Raw genomic sequence first — 16888 nt, forward strand, 5'->3', positions numbered from 1 at the left:
CAGCACTGCTGCTGAGAGGTCAGTGGCAGGGAGAAGGCAGCTGCTGAGATGGAGCCGCCACAACCTATTTTCTGTGCCCTGCAGCCATTTCCCCTTTGCAGCCAGCCAGGGCAGCCAGGAACCTGGCCTCCTGTACCTGCACCACTGTTTCCCACCAGGGCAAGAGGCTGGTGCCTTTCCTTCCAAATGCTGCAGAGGACTCACAGACACCTTCCTTCTCAATGTTGTGGATAGCCTTGGAGGCCATCCCTGCTGTCAGGCTGAACCACGTGAACAACCCTCTAGGAATATGGTTGGTCATGTTCTTTAAGTGTACGAGCAAGAACCTGCGATGTAATAAAATACGAAAAATTGTCCACAGCTACAACAGGAGCTAGCCCACCAGCCCACTAGCACTCCCCACAACATAGCACACCGAAGAAGTAGGTTGCTAAAGGAGTAAAGAAACATTTACTACCAAACAAATGATGCTTTATTCACCTGCTCTTCTTTCATACTGGAAATATGAAGCATATCTGCTTTAAAAAAAACAAGTACCCTAGACATCAGAACATTTGCACAGGTGGGAAAATGTCTATTCAGGAGAAGTTTCTGACTTTCCTGTTAACAGGGAGTTCAGCTTCCTAACAGAGACTGTGACACATGTTTGTTTGGGACCTATGGATGCATTTCCCTTTGTCTGCAAGGGGCTGCTTTAAAACAACAGTGCAGTTTGGGAATGGCCAGACAGGTGGCTCTGCTGGCCGTTTTAGGACATCCCAAAAACAAGAGGGAACCCCAAATAGGTTAGGAATCTAGCCCGTTCTCTTCACTGGCCTTCAAAACTTCACGGTTAGTGTTGCATTTGATTTGCAATATTGGGGAATGACCCAAACGACACAGGAACTGCTAGGAGACAGTGGGAGCTACATTGTAAGTGGAAGAACTAGTCATTCCTGAGATTAGTCCCAAGCTGCAAGACTAGGACTTGACCAGCCTCATATGCCAATGGTGTAATTTCTGTCTCTTGTAGACACAAAGGCACCTGGAATAGCACACAGTCAGCCACTGCTGCTCTGAAAAGATTAAGGGAGTTTTATTTTTGAAAACCAGTGCCTGATTACTCCACAGCAAAGCCAACTCTGAAGAAGCAAGAGGGACAGAGAAAGAGTCCAATTTATATTACAAAATATTGATGAAATCCAGTGTTATGACCTGTTATGACTGATTTAAGACTTCTATTTTCTTTAACACTTTACAATTATTTCCCTCTCACACACACACTATTATTCAGCTTAGAAAAATCTCTCAGGCCTGCATGTAGATTTTCAGCCTCAATCGCTACAGTACATGAGTTCTAGATCTGAGAGGCCAAAAAACATCTATTTGACTAAAGAGCTATAAGGCAGCCATAAAAATTATGGATCACAGAAATAAGCAATTAGTGTTATCTTCAATTGCTTTATTGGCAGTATTCACTCGTTAGAATAGAGGCAGCAGTAAAACAGATTGCAACATACTGTATAACAGCATATGGGATTTTACATTATAATGCTATTCTCTGCCAAGAAGTCATATTTTCATTTGAATGCATGGAACAGATTATCACAGGGTTTCCAGCATTAGAAGTGGATGACCCTCTCTCTCTGCCTCTCCTCCTCCTTTCTCCCCAGCCTCTTGTCTACTAGGCAGTATTTTAGGTTATGACTACATCAAAATAAGCATAGCAACAGAGCAGTAATAAGGGAGCTCTGACTACCGAATACTGACTTGTGCTCTGAGACCCCTGGCTCCCGCAGACTGGGCATGTCACAGAGCTATGGAGATAATAAACTCAGCCACGAAGGCAGTGGGTAGATGAGGAGTTGAGGGTTTGCCAGTCTTTTCACCCAGCTGGCTTCAGCTCTAGAGGAAGCTGCTTGCCCGCCCATCTAATCACAGCTGAAGTGCCACAAAGGCAGCCACTAGCAAGAGGGCTGGAAATAAAACAATAGGAATAATAAGAGGGGGAAAAACAGATTCTTTATAGTGTATTTAACATTAGGGATATTTTCTGCAATTGTTTGCCTGTGTCCGCAGCTCGTCTTTACAGAGCAATTCCAGTGTTGCAGTGCAGAGAATCAATTCCCTGTCACAACTGAGACACTAGGCCTGTGGTTCACCTGCATGCCAGCAACCAATGTGCAAATATTAATATCTGGCACATTATGGAAATTAAAGTGAATACTGTATATCATACTACAACTGGTCCCTTCAAATAAAAACATACCTTCCTATTACCAGCACAATAAAGAAAGTGAAGGATGCTCAAAGCATCAAACCCCGAAAAGACAACTTGTACAGAAGTTGTACTCAGAGCTGATTTAAATAAATACTTGTCTCCAAATGTACTTCCTTCGAAATATCTATAAATTGCTGAGTGGAGGGAAGAGGAGGGGAGGGTGGGGTTAAATGCTTAAACAAAATGCTCTGAGGGGAAAAAGCACTTGCTGCTCTAGGAACACAGGAACTAAAAAAGCTAGAGGCATAGGTAGCAATTTACCAGAACAAAGAAATTGCATAGAATTAGGTTTCATGTGTTACGATTTATTCAGCTCTAATGAAAGCCAAATAATTTGATAAAGCCTCAATTCCCATCTGTATCTCTGAATTTCTGCACATATCCAATACACAGTTTCTATGGAGTGCATTTTAGATTTCAGAATTTCATTTCAGTTTTAGAAAGCTTCACTACCAGAACAGCACTATTAAATGATGATAAACAAATTGATATGTGGAACTCCATACAACTCTTCAACAGACTATATCCTTTTTGGGTATAGCACAATTATAATGTCTTATATTATGCTTAAATTCATAAGAAAAAAAAAAAAAAATCCCTTCCTTAGTAGTGATTAAAGGTGTTTAAAAAAACCATCTCTCAATTTCTGTGTTGAGGACTACAGTCAGAATCTTAACTTATTAGCAATTTAAAAAGGGGGCTTTTAAGTCTTCTTAAAGAAGACTTAAAAGTCTTATCTTCTTATTATTTCTTACTTATCTTCTGGATAATTTGCCAGGCAAATCACTGTGTGCCATGCACGTGTGAGGTGAAGATTTTAGGAAGTTGAGGGAGATTTCTAACCTGTTGAAGGAGGAGACACTTCTTTCTCTGTGTTCTGGTTCAGCATTGTGACTGCTGTGTCATTTTATTCACAGACTTTTAAATATCTTGAGAAAGCAAGTTTTTAAAAAATAATTTTTATTTCTTTTTGTGAGGGAGTTTGGCAGGTATTTTCCAAAAAGTGATCACAGAAAGAAGGAAACACTAGGATAGTTGCTTCCTCATCGAAAATATTAATCTCAGACAATCAGCTTTTCCTGTAATAAACAATGGTGTAAACTAAAACAAGCCACAGAGGAGTATGGTGGGGCTCGCCTTACACCTATTGCACAGCATGGCATAGGTGGGACCACTCTGGTGAGAAAAATCTAGTGAACAGGTATATTTTGCTGTAGTGACCCTACCCTAACATTTCACTGATGTACCACATGCCTTCAGTTAGTTAAATCTCCTTACCATCACCATCCCTGACAGTAAACACAGGGGGATTTGTTGTGCTCCTCAGTGGAACAGCTCCTATCACTTATCAAAAAAGCTGGTCACTCCATTCAAGTGCTAAAGTGTGAGCACTTCCACAAATCTGGCCACATACTAGGATGCACTTTTATAACACTGAGATTTGCTAGTTTTTCCTCCCTTTGAAAAGCAAAGGGCTTCCTGCTAGAAGCTGGCCAATATCAGTGCTCACTGACCCCAGCAGGATCTGATGGCACTACGCATTAAACAGGATTGAGTTGTTTGGGGAACTGAGAAAAAGGGAGAAAAAATAATCTGGTGGCTGCTCATCACTATGCAGAATGAGTGAAGGTAGCACGTGAAAAAGCCAGGATGCTTGGAATGCTGAATGTGCTCACTTATAAAATCCATATAAAGCAGATGCTTTTTGTACAACTAAACTCTGTATATTAGCAACCTTTTCCCCTTTTTCTCTGTATTTAGCAGCTGTTGCAGCCCAGCTCTTGAAAAAGACAGTGCACATCACAAAGCAGTGTTGGAATCAAGCTGAGCTTTCTTGTCTATGTTAGGTTCCAGGCTCAAGGGACTGCATGTTTTGAAAATGTCACTGTGCTATTTTTTCACTGAAGGTGGGCTTCCCAAGTCAGGTGACAAAAGCTACAAAAGGTAGTAAGGAAAAAAAAATATTAAAAAATACTATTCTATCCTACTTTTTGTGTCCTAACCATAAGTGCTATTTAATTAAGCATTCATGGAGATAATGCAAAGACAACTACAGTTTTCTAAAAGAGTAGCACATTGCAGCAGAACAGTCAGGTCCCTAGCATTCCATTATGCAAAGGAAAGATGAAGGGCAGCTCCCACCAACTAGCAAGTGGTCCCTTTTTTTGGAAAGGGAGTACATGTTTGCAGCTAATCTTGTAACCAATAATCTGATGCAAAACATCCCACCCATTCTCGACCAAATCCTTGGCAGGATATAACAGTTACAATGCAAGGACAAGTTCAGGCAAAAACGTATTAATGTATTTTGTACAGTATCCAGTAACATAAATGCTATTTTAGGACTGCACAGTAGCTTGCTCCAGGGACAGATCTCACATTAACTTGCACATGTACTCAGATTAAGGGCATTACGGTGGGAAAGGTTCAGTATTTTCTACCCCTCTTTTGCCTTCCATCTGCTCCTTTTCACAAAAGTCTAAGGATCTCAGCTACCGAAAGGCTGTAGCACTAAGGGGAGGGGAAGGAGAGATGTCTTCTTTCCAGGGGGAGGAGGGAAGGAGAGAGAAAGTTGTTTTGTTTTGGCTCAGTTCTGTAATGAATTTGTGGGTTGCAGAAATTGATCTGTCATAGTGCAACAGATTGTAGCTTGATCTGCCAACAAATTGCAAGCAACAGTAGGTAATGACTAATTGCAAGTGTCAGCTTTTTTTTGTTTGGGGTTGGTGTTCTTTGTGTGTGGGTTTTTTGTGGTTTGTTTGGTTGATTTTTTGTTGATTTTTGTTTGTTTGGTTTGGTTTGGTTGGTTGGTTTTGTTGGGTTTTTTTGGGGTTTTTTAAGCAATAGGTAATAATTTCTGAAGGAATATAGGGACATACTGACAGACTGGCACAGTTCATACAAGGAACTTTACCTGGTTTCTAGTCAAGCTGCATTTCCAGTTGAGTCTGCCAGGAACTACAGGCCATGGACCAAGAGATACTTTGTTTCTTCTTTCAATATGGCTACAGTCTATGCTTTAATTTAGGGTAAGAAAAAAGCTGTTTTCTGACAACAGTTCTCTCTTGAGGACTGCTGTATGTTGTGCTGTCTCCCTTGCTTTCGTGTAACAAATAAAGAGGAAGGAAAGCAGTTTTCTCTCCTATTTCTTACATTTGTTGCTTTTGTTTCCAGTTAGGTCAGAAACTCAGAATTACTCTCAACAAACACTGAATTTTAGGAAGCTCACCCACAACCCTCTCTGAGGGAAGATCAGGAACATCTATGAGTATTGGACCAAAACAGGGGAAAAAATGGACAGGCAAGTAACACCTGGGGGGAAAAAAAAAATCCCCAAAACTAAAGCTTTTCTAGCACAGAACAAAAAGAAAACAAAACAAAAACAAACAAAAAAACAAACAGCACAAAAGGAAAAAAAAAAACCAACAACAACACAAAAAAACCCCTACCAACCACAACAACAACAACAACAAAACCAGAAAAAAATCAAAACAAAATAACAAATCTGAAATAAAACTGATAGAAGTGAAAAGAGCACTGGATTTTATTAATTGTCATCTTTTCCTATATCACTATAAGTTTAGAATCCTCTGCAACTCACTGATCTTATAGCCTGTGGCAGGGTCACTGAAGACCCTTGGAGTTACAGTGCGTGCAGACAGGAGGAGGCAGAAGCAGAGTCATCCGCAGAAAGGGCACAGAGATGAGCAGGACAGTGTCACCTAAATGCCACACTTGTGGCAGCACATTTCAGGGGGAAAACATATATCCACATCTTGATAGCTACAAGCTTGCTTAAACTGCTTACACTTATTGTAAAACTGTCTCAGCTTTTCAACTTCTGTGCTGCAGACAACCTAAAATCCAGATTTTCAGCACAAATCTCCAGCTTCACATCGTCACCTATATCTTTTATATTTAAACACTACATGACAGCAGAGCCATTTGACAACAGTAATATAGTACAGCTAACACATACATAGCACAGTGTTGACAGGGCTATTGTGATGAGTGAACATTGGTCTAGACAAGAGCCAAACACCAGTACCGTGAACAATGGAGCATCCTTTGCAAGCCACAGGCAAAAAGGAGACAGCTTTCAAGAAAAGGGAAAATTTCACTTTGGGGTAGATTGTGTAGGTCATGTAGGGTGAAATCCGTACAGACAAACCTGCTGTATAATCACAGGATTGGGCTAGCAAGGCTAATGGGTGATACCTAAATGCAGCTAGCTCTCAGCACAATGAAAAAATTTATTCCCTGTGAATATTCAGACAGGCAAGCATAAAATTCAGTATTTGCAAGTATCTCTGCTAATGTGATTTGTCCTCTCATTGTTCAGGTAAAGCAAACATGACAAGGTCACCGCATATTTCAGTTGCAGTTCTTCTTTTTATTTTAATCTGAGAAATATATGTATTTTTTCCGTACTTTGCTCAGAACTCTTCAGCTCAAATTTCCTTAGTAGGAAAGTACTTATGTTTCATTAAAGCTAAATATATATACTCAAATATCCTTAAAGGAAATTGCATTTTATAAATCAGAGATATATTACTAACAACAAAGACATTCTACCTTTCCTCCGCAAAAAGACAAAACAGTCAGCTTACAAGTAACTGTTGACTACTCAAATAAGGGGTTAAAAAAGATTTTCAGTCATGATATTATATTAATTCATCTAAGAAGGAATTTAAGAAAGAAGCCAGCACTGTGACTAAAAGTCTCAATTTACAGCAAGCCAGCCTGGTACATTTTTGCATTATTTACAAATGAAAAGTAAATGGAGAGCAGGAACCCCAATGACTAAACATGAAGTTCAGGTGCAATAGAGTGTGTCTGTCTTCCAACATGCCCTGGATATATTAACTACTGTTTTACTGTTACTTACCTATATTATTTTTATTTATTCAGCACTGTAATTGTTCCTAACTTATCTCAAGTGCAATTGCCAGACATACAGGAAAAGATACTTAATAAAGTGTATTAATAAAGAGAGGATCATTTAATGATCATGCTTGCCTTATGATGATCAGGCTGTTAAAAGCTCATGTAGTACATTGATTCTTATTCTACAGTCACCAGGAGACTAGAGGCAACTAAGAAAGAGAAAATATTAAAAGCAGCTCTGGCTAATCACCCCAACCCAGTTACCAAATTCTGACAAGACTGAAGACAAAAAGCAAACAGTGCAAACTGGAAGTAAAACCCAGACCCCAAAGATAAGTGGCACTTCTTTGCACAGAGAATCCTTAGCTGATAAATTGCCAGTGAGCAATAACTTCTAAATTGTCATTGCAAAAGTTTTGTAAAACAGCATTCTGTCTGTGCTCACAACCAATACTGAATGCAGCAAGTAAAGACATACTCCCTCCCTCCTTCCCCATTCTATACCTAAATTGTGCAGTGCAGGACCACAGGGAGATATATATTTCTTCACCCCAACTGGTAAATATCTTATGACTGCATGAGGAGTAACAGCAGCTCTTCTTTAAATCCTGTTTGGAAGGTCTATATAAGTTACAATTTGAGTATTCAAAGTAAATTTGTATTGGGTTTTATTAATGTAAATTGTTTGGGCATAATTTCATCCTGCAGTCCTGAGTTCCACAAGTTAAAGGCACAAGTTGTGTGGTGCACTTTTTCACTCTAATGAATCACTCTTTGGCCTGTTGTTGTTCTATTTTGAGTTCTCTCTTTTGCTACAGACAAATGTAATGAGAAGCAGCAGACTGGCCTGATCTATGCCCTTCATTATTTTATATGCCTCTGTCAGATTTCCTCCTGATCTTCTTCTTTCCAAACTAAATAATCCTGCCCTTTTTAACTTAGCCTTATATGAAAGGCTCTAAGATGGCTCTACTCATTTTCCTTGCCCTTCTCTGGACCATTTCTATTTCTGTTATGTCTTTGAGATAAGGTGACCCAAAGTGAACATGATTTTCAAGATAAGGACGTGCCATTGATTCATACATTGGCATTAAAATATTTTCTTCTTTATGATTTATCCTTTTTGGACACCCTTACATCACATTCCATTTCTTTCTGACTGACAGCTAGCATGGTCCTACAGAACAGCCATCTTAATTGAGCTGATTTCATTGGCATTAGTGCTAATTCAAAAGGAAAAAGGATGCCCAAGAATATGAATTTCATTGCATACCACTTTGATATATTTGCCAAGTACGCAGTCTGACTAGCCCTGAAATTCCTCAAAATGGTGTTATGAAACACCAAGTAGCCAAATTTACTTAGTATGGTCAGCATATCAAGTTATCTCCTGCAGAGCGTAAATAGTGGGGGCTGTAGAGGAGGAGAGAAAGGCAAAGGATGCAAGCAAGGCAAATTCATTCCTGCTCTCGGTTTCCTCTTTTGTAACAGGTGTTAAAATTGACCCAGGATCTGCCCTGAAATTATTAAGATTCCTTATGAGGTCTCTAGACAGCTCCCTCTAAAAAAACGTGAAATGCTAAACATACTGAATCCTGTAATACTCCTTTCAGCCCTACTTTGTTAGCCCTGTAAAATAAATCTCACAGTCACACTGACCGTTAGCATAAGAGTTCCTTCTCATCCTGGAAATACTGTTATGCTCTACATCACCAAAACTGTGCTTATTTACACCTGTGACATACACACGTGTCCCAAGTTTTCTGAATGCAGTTGGGCTGAACTCTTCTAAGCATTTAAGCCCAATGCTTAGCCTTAAGTCAAGGTAACATGCAAATTTACTTCAGAATTTCTCCTAGTCTTAAGTCTATGATTTAGGGAAATGTATTATTTACTTGATGAAGTTCATGTGGGAAGCATGACTTCATACACTTAACCACTTTAATATGGTTATGTGAAGAATGTCTCCAATGAATTTACAGTGGGATACAAAAGTGGAGATTTAAAATTCTATTTTTTAAATGAAAATTTTCAAATCAGTCCTTAGACATTAGCATCTAGATCAGAGATTCTTCATATTCAGACAACCAAGAATATCAAAACATCACTGTCTTGATTTTTTGTGCTTTTTGTTCCTTGTTGTTCCTCACAAGTAACAACTGCAGGAAGAACTGGGATCAAGGTTAACTTTTCTGTATTTTTTTTTTCCTCTTTTAAAAATCTGTTGATAAATGCATCACTGAAAGACACTGAATCAGAGCCCAGAAACTGTGAAATTTCAGGATATGTGAAGCATGCACAGAAATAACATATGCTTCCTCAATGTCCTCAAATCTGCTTCACTCCTAATCTTGGAAAGGCCATCTCTAAGGGTGAGAGAGTAAACAAAACCCATCTCTCTGTCAAACTCAGGACGATAAGTGCCCATAGTGGCAGGGGTTTTACTGCTACAAAAATTGGGAACTGAATCAAGAACACAAACACATTTCACAAAGGCCACTGGAATGCCATTATTCTTTTGTTAACTGAATTACAACTAGGGACAGGCAAATTCATTTGAAAAAGAGAAAGACCAGACCAAACATTTATCCAAAACCTTAGAAGATATAAACCAGACCTTTCTGAAGCTTTGAAAGTGGTCGCATATTTCCATTATAATTTTTCTATTTTGTATATTCCTGAGCTTCCCAGCTTTGGATTAAAGTACCTGAAATACCAAGATACAAACTGCTCTTGGAGTATTTTCAATCTGCTTTATCGATTCCAGAGGCTCGGTCATTTAATGTGTGGTTAAGTTTGCCCAATGCATAAAAACAGTAACTGACTTGAAAAAAAACAACACAACTCATTTTAAAAAGTTATCATTTCTGCCCTTACACTGTACCAGTGCGGGGGGGGGACAGCCACATAGTAAGCTGAATTACTACAGAATGAACATCAGAGTGGAAAATTTAGGATCTTCAACAGCAGTCAGTAAACCTTTCCATCTTATGTTAAAGTTATTAGGACTTAACTTAGGGGCACTTGGTAATATCAGTGACAAGATTTTTTCTTCTCTTTTTAAATTAATGCTAACCAGTACACTGAAAATGTAAGTATCACATTTTTTTCTTGACCTGTCAAGAAGACTTGAGGAGAAGGAAATGTGGGGTTTTAATTGTAGGATGGAAAGAAGAAAAAACAAAACAAAACCAAGCAACCAGTGCCCCAAAAAGTGAAAGGATCATCTGAATGAAACAGGAATCTACTTTGGGCTTTGCTGGAGTTCAGACATCCTGACCAAGTGTGGCTGTTTCATTCCAGATGTGTTTATTAAGCAAAGACTGACATATATGCCCAAAATGAAGGAGCTTTGTGATTGCTAACAAATGTCTTCCAAGGCTATGATGACAACAAAGCAGCAGACATATGTAGCTTTCAGTAAATGTAATTTGAACATAGGTCTTTAGAGATAAATGGCTAGCAAGCTGACTTGTTGCCAGCTTCACCTCACTCACCTAACATACAGCAATTCCTTAGAGGAAAACATGTTATGTAGCTTAGTAAAAACAGTTATATGTACTAAAACTTCCATGCACTGTGGGGTTCCTGTCTTATTCACTGACACCAAACCAGTCTGTCAAGTACTACAGACTGAACTGCATCTGTTGATTTTGTTTGGCAGAATCTTTTAAAATATCCAGAGCAAAATGATCACTACAGAGTTATCAGGGTGTATAGTAATTACATGCAAAATATGAGGTTCTTACTTTCCATTTTGGTGGCCAAGGCCTTAGGTCAAGTGTCACATAATACAGACATATTAAACTTTGGGAATTCAAACATCAAGTAAGATACTGTCTGGAAGAAATTATTTGCACCACATTTATTTTTTCAACTCATTTGCCCAGTGTTGGTTTATATTAAAAGGGAGGCAGATTAACAGAATTTTTGTGATGCAAGTGCCAAGAAAATGTGCAACTAGTACTAAGCTCAAGGAAGGTAAACAACAACAGTCTATACCATCTACCCTGTTGGTGTGTCATCCCAACAAGTCACCCCTGATGCATTTCTCTGTGTGTTGCTGCCACATAGTAAACCAGGTGTAAATATCAGCAGGGAAATACAGAGCTTGAACAGGTTCCCTAGGCTCAACAGCCAAAGAAATTGGCCTCCATACCTTGGAGATGTGGGCACTGACCCCACAGCTAAGAGACACACAACAGATCTTTTTCCACTGTATTTCATGTTTGGTATTTGCCAAAATGCCTGTTGAATGGGAGGCTGTCTGGAAGGTGGCTCAGAAATTATTTAAAACAATTGCCTCAAAATTAGTATTAGAAAAAACCAACAAAACCCAAACACAACACAACAACAAAAAACCCCAGCAGCAATTATTGCAGCCTAAACCAATTAGCCATGGTGGTTCTTTGTGTAGCTGGTGATGGCTCCTCATCCAAAGAATGATCCATTCCCATCACTCTTCTTAAAATGTTACCTTGCAATGTGTCCAGCCCCCAGGCTCATCAGAACCACTGTAACCTGATATCCTGCAGGTAAAGATCTGACTTTCTGCTGATTTATTTAAAAACATCTTATATTTTACTGCTCACATGTACTCTCTAGAGTGTCGTCACATGACCAGTATAATGACAATCTGTCTCTCTGCTAACATTTCTCTACTTTGGTTATTTGTTTGATAAAGTGAGGAGCTTCCCTTTTGTTGCCCTTCATCAGAGCTTAATGTCTTTACTTTGGGATCAATATACTTTATGAATAATTTTATTTCCTTCTATTTTTATGGTCTTTTCTCCTCATTATCATACAGAGTTTATTAGCTGGTGCTGTCAGTATCTTTACCCTGTCATATGTTCCTGAGGTACAGTAAATATCACTTGTGTTGTAATTAATATGCACACCCTCTGCAGTAATTAAAGCACAGACCCCTTCAACCAGCTGAGCTTCCTACACTAATTCCACCTTATCTTCATAATGAACTTATTGTAATCTGAAACTACCACTGAATATTGTTCAGTAAGGATAGAAGAATGAAATCTAACGAGACGCAATAATATTTGTGAACACGTTAATATGAAAAAATGAATTTAATTAGCCTTAAATCTAATTAAATTTCCCGTACAATCAAAATCCCCCCATTTATCCCACAAAAATACTGATGGTGCAACACTAGTGTCCCTTTGGAGATTTACACAGAGATGGAGACCAGATACCTCATCCTCTGCCCACCAAATTCTCACAGTTAGCTATCTAGAGGGTTCTCTGCCCACAGATAATCATAGAATGGACCTGGAATCTCTGTTCAGGGATGTGATTTGGAAGTAAGACAGGAAGGTGATGATGGAGAGACAATTCAAGCCCCCTGAAAACGAGACCAGCAATGAAACATTTTGGCAAACATTTCCAACAAAGGAGAGGAAAGGAATAATGAATATATAAGTATGATCATGTAACACAGAACGATTAGAGTAAGAGTGGATGCAAGATATTCAGTTCTTATTTTCTGAAAACATTTCCATATGGGAGACTTGCGCCTAAGGTGCAGACTCACACAATAGGAAGAAAACTGGCAGGCTGCATAGACTGAAAATTGGCTGAAGGGCAAGAAACAAACAGTGGAAGTAAATGGGATTATTTCAAGGTGGAAAGAGGTTACCAGTAGGGTACAGCCCAGCTTTCTAATTATTCACAGTAATGACTTGGATGATAGTATGGAAAGGATCATTTCCAAGATTCTAGTAACTGGGAAGCACAGCAGTAATAAATACCAACATAATCCAATAGCCATTTCATTAATAGTTAATTTGAAAATGAGAGAAGTTGCACAGGAAAGTGTCTGCATGTATCATGAGGCAGGATTGAGACATAGAATGGCACAAAAATTGAATGACCTTCTCTTGTAAATGGTCATTCTAGAAGAGACTTAAGCAACAGCCATTGAGCAGCTCCTTGTGCTTTATTGATTGATGTCAATCTGTCCAGTTCCAGAACGTTAACTTCACTTAAAAATGTGCCCTTTTCTGTCATTCTTTTCCTGTAACCCCCTAAACATGCCTCATTTCCTACACCAAAAAAATTACGTCATCAGATGTTGATTTGTGACTCTCTGGCTGACATCTGAATAGTGAGGAAATGAATTGACTGAAAGACGTATGCGGATAAATAAATAAAGGAAGCCCACCCCTAAATTTCTGCTAAACCACATCGACACAATCTAGTGACTAGGAGAGCAATGTGATTGTTCTCTTTCATCAAACTATGGAGAATTGTCCTAAAATGAGAAGATTGTTCCTAAACTCTACAGAAGAGGAGGAAGAATTTTATTCCACAAGCCATTGTGAAGAAACCCTTAGACCTGAAAAAAATACATCATCTTTATTAATTTTTCTGACCAGTAAAATAATTAATATATAGGTGATGTCACTCACCTTCCAGACCCTATAAGGTACACACAGCCAGTCAAAGAAGGAAAAAACACCAAACCACAGCACAATCAACATACAGTGCTTCATCTGTTCAAAATCCACTAGGTAATCCTCACAATTCAGACACACCACTGCGCCACAGAAAAACTACCTTGTTTGCCAACTCTGAGATCATGAAAAAAAAGCAATCTATACCCAAGTCCAGAAATTTCAGGCAAGTGTCCCTGCCCTGTAAATTGAGGGTTACAAACAGGCACTTAAAATCCCTCTCATTGCCTTCTTTCTTCTCTTCACTTTCAAGAGAAGCAGTAAAGACTGTCTCTGCATGTTTGCTGAAGATGGCAGACTAAGAAGTAAGCAAATTTAAGCATTTTTAATTTTCTCTCAAACTGTACTTGGGAACTGGTGACCTAGCTTTAACCTTTCTCTAAGATTAAATATTTCAGCTATTACCACTCAAACCCTTCAGAATTTTAAACTTGGCAGCTCAAAAGACTGCCGAGATTTTAAGCTACAGTGTATCACATCATGGTAGGGAAGGAGCAAGACTAGCAAGGATATAGAAAGGGCAAGAAAAAGGAATGTTCAAAACCAGAAGTGATAAGAGAGCAGAAATAAAGATATAAGGGCAGAAAATATGGTAGTTTTTTCTCCTATATCCCTTTCATGAACCTACAGTTCTTCTGCTTTCTATATTTTTATGTGCTTTCTTTTTTTTCTCTGTCTGCTTCTTTTTTCTAGACCTGATCACAGCATTCTTGAGTTTAGAAGACTAGACCCTTATTCTCAAACCGTACACCTGAGAACACCATCTTTGAATCTGTGTCACATAGACTTGAATGGAGGCAGGTTTGTGCTTTTCAGTCCGCAACCAAACCTCCTGCTCTCACTGTTGCAGATGCAGATGGGCTACTGTTCTGACTCAGTAAAGCACTTCTTAAGAACTTATATGTAATTACACAGCTCTGTCACTGCAGCAGTCCACAGTAAGAGTGATCTTCCTAGCACCGAAGGATTTGAGTCACAGGGAGCAGCACAAGTGGGTTGCTCCTCAAAGGAGATGAGCCAGGAGATGAGGGTGACAGCCAAGTGGGCAGAGCAGTGTCCTCACCATGAATGGGCACTGTCTCACAGTACTCAAAAAAGGTCCTGTGACAATAACTGTCATCAGCCAGGAGCTCACTGGTTGTCAGACAAGTTTATGGCAAAAAGGATGGGTGAATCCAGAAGTCAAGTCAGTGGGTCTGGGGCCAGATCAAGACCAGAAAGGTATGTGGCCAAGCACAGGCTCATCTGCAGTGTAGCTCCAGCAAAGAGCCAGGGAAGTGCCTGAGTTTAAAAGCAACTCTTGGGCAAACTAGAAGAAGCCCCCAGCATCAGTTTCCTTCGTTCTTCTCACAGCAGCCTTGTCCAAGGTTACACTGTAGCAGAGCCAGTGCTGAGCACAGGCAGCCCAATTTTTACAAGGTTCCTGACACTAGGATGGAAAATGTGAGCTTAATCAAAAGGATTGCTACAAATCACATTTTAATGTCATGCTTAAATAGTCTAATATAATTTGTTGTCTTTGTACAAATGTCTCCTATAATCCAGAGTCACAGACCAGTTCTGGCAGCAGCAAGCAGCAAAATGTCCAGCCCTGCAGTCCTTCTGCCCTCAGTTCCCTCTCCCTCTTTCTCTCTTTGTAATTCAGAAGGTGCTATTTCATATTTTTTCTGAGTTATCTTCCCAATTGTGATCAGCTTTTTTGAGCAAAGAACACTATAATCACATATTCATTTGATCATGTAGTTACATAACTCCTATTAGCTTTCAATAAATTCTTTATCATAATCTTATATTCTGTAAGCAACATTTGCAGATCATATCCCAAAGCATCAGAGTAGATAAAAAAGCAAATTATGAGAAAAGATCCCCCTCAAACATCTTGTGATATTTTAAATAGCAATGAGAGCAGAGAGCAGGGGTGGCCTCTTTTGTGACATGTGGACTTTAGACAGTTCAAGGGAGGTATCTAGGCCAATGCTACCTCCCTGGAGTGCAGAGAGGCTGGGCAGACATCAGCTAATGAGTCTCTCCTGCCATAACATGGAAAATCCACTTCGAAAAATCCTCCATCATGAGCCACCTAAGAGCTGCTTCAGATATCTCATTGTCTTGGAAATCTTGATGTGCCATGTGGGCCCCGTAACTTTCAGCCATACAGAGCTTTCAGTGTCCAGCTTGTACAGTGGTATTGGTTGGCCACTCCCAGAATTAAGTTACCAGTTCAGTTGTAGGATTCAATAAGATCCCTGCAGATCTGCTAAGGGACCTAGATTTTGAAGTCTCTCTATTTGTTTTCTTTGCAAATACAGCCTTCCCTCCATGATTAACTGCAGACGCAACCTAGTCACACAGAGACCAGAACTGAACCTCTTGCCTTAGAAAGGCTGAGTCCAAAACCTTGAAAGGACCAACTACTTACTTTCTGGGCCAGATTATCCCATATTTTGATTCAGAACAATTCTGTAAAACTTTTAGGAGAAGTTCTGCCAGTTGATCCTAATTTATCACTAATCAGTTGCTGTCCTTTTCAGTTAAAGCAGTCAGATTCTACTCCTATTAGCAGAAAAAAAAAAATATCAAAATTGAAACAATCTGCATTTAATACTTGGCCCACTCAGCTATCTGGTACAGCAACTTTTCTGCAGCCAAGCATTGGAAAATTGTCTGTACCCTCTACCTCTCTGGGTCCAGGCCTCCTTCCCCTTCTGCTGTCAGACTGGTTCTACAACTGCTGCCTTACTTCTCCTTTAACCAAAGTTCATTGCCATCTTGTCCACACATGCTTCATCTCCCTTTTGACATTACAAACCACTTTTGTTCCTTTACTTATAACCTGGCACCTGACCTACCTCGCCCATATCAATTCCACTCTAGATACAGTTTGCAAGTTATTAAACATGGAGACTGACACCATTCAGAGTTGTAAATACATTTCTTTCTACACCACCCATGGCACTTCCAATCCCAGCAACACAGCCCACTGCCAGCCCAATGGGCCATTCCCAGGGCCAGCAGAAGCCCAGCAGTGCATGCTGTGCCCCATCTCACACATCCTACATGCTTAACTTCCCTACACAGAAGGAAGAGACCTGGGAAACCAGTTCCTCTGAGGCCAGGCTAAAAGGCAGGACAGATTTTACTAACGGCTGGAATGAATTCTTCTGAAGTCCAGAGGTGGATCAGGTAACAACATCAGGTCTTTGTGTGAAAGTGTCTAGTTTAGCTAATGAGCAGTAGAAAAGTCTAGTAGATTTACTCCAAATCTGTCCTA

The sequence above is a fragment of the Apus apus genome, chromosome 3 (assembly GCF_020740795.1).
Source record: "Apus apus isolate bApuApu2 chromosome 3, bApuApu2.pri.cur, whole genome shotgun sequence".
NCBI classification, from domain to species: domain Eukaryota; kingdom Metazoa; phylum Chordata; class Aves; order Apodiformes; family Apodidae; genus Apus; species Apus apus.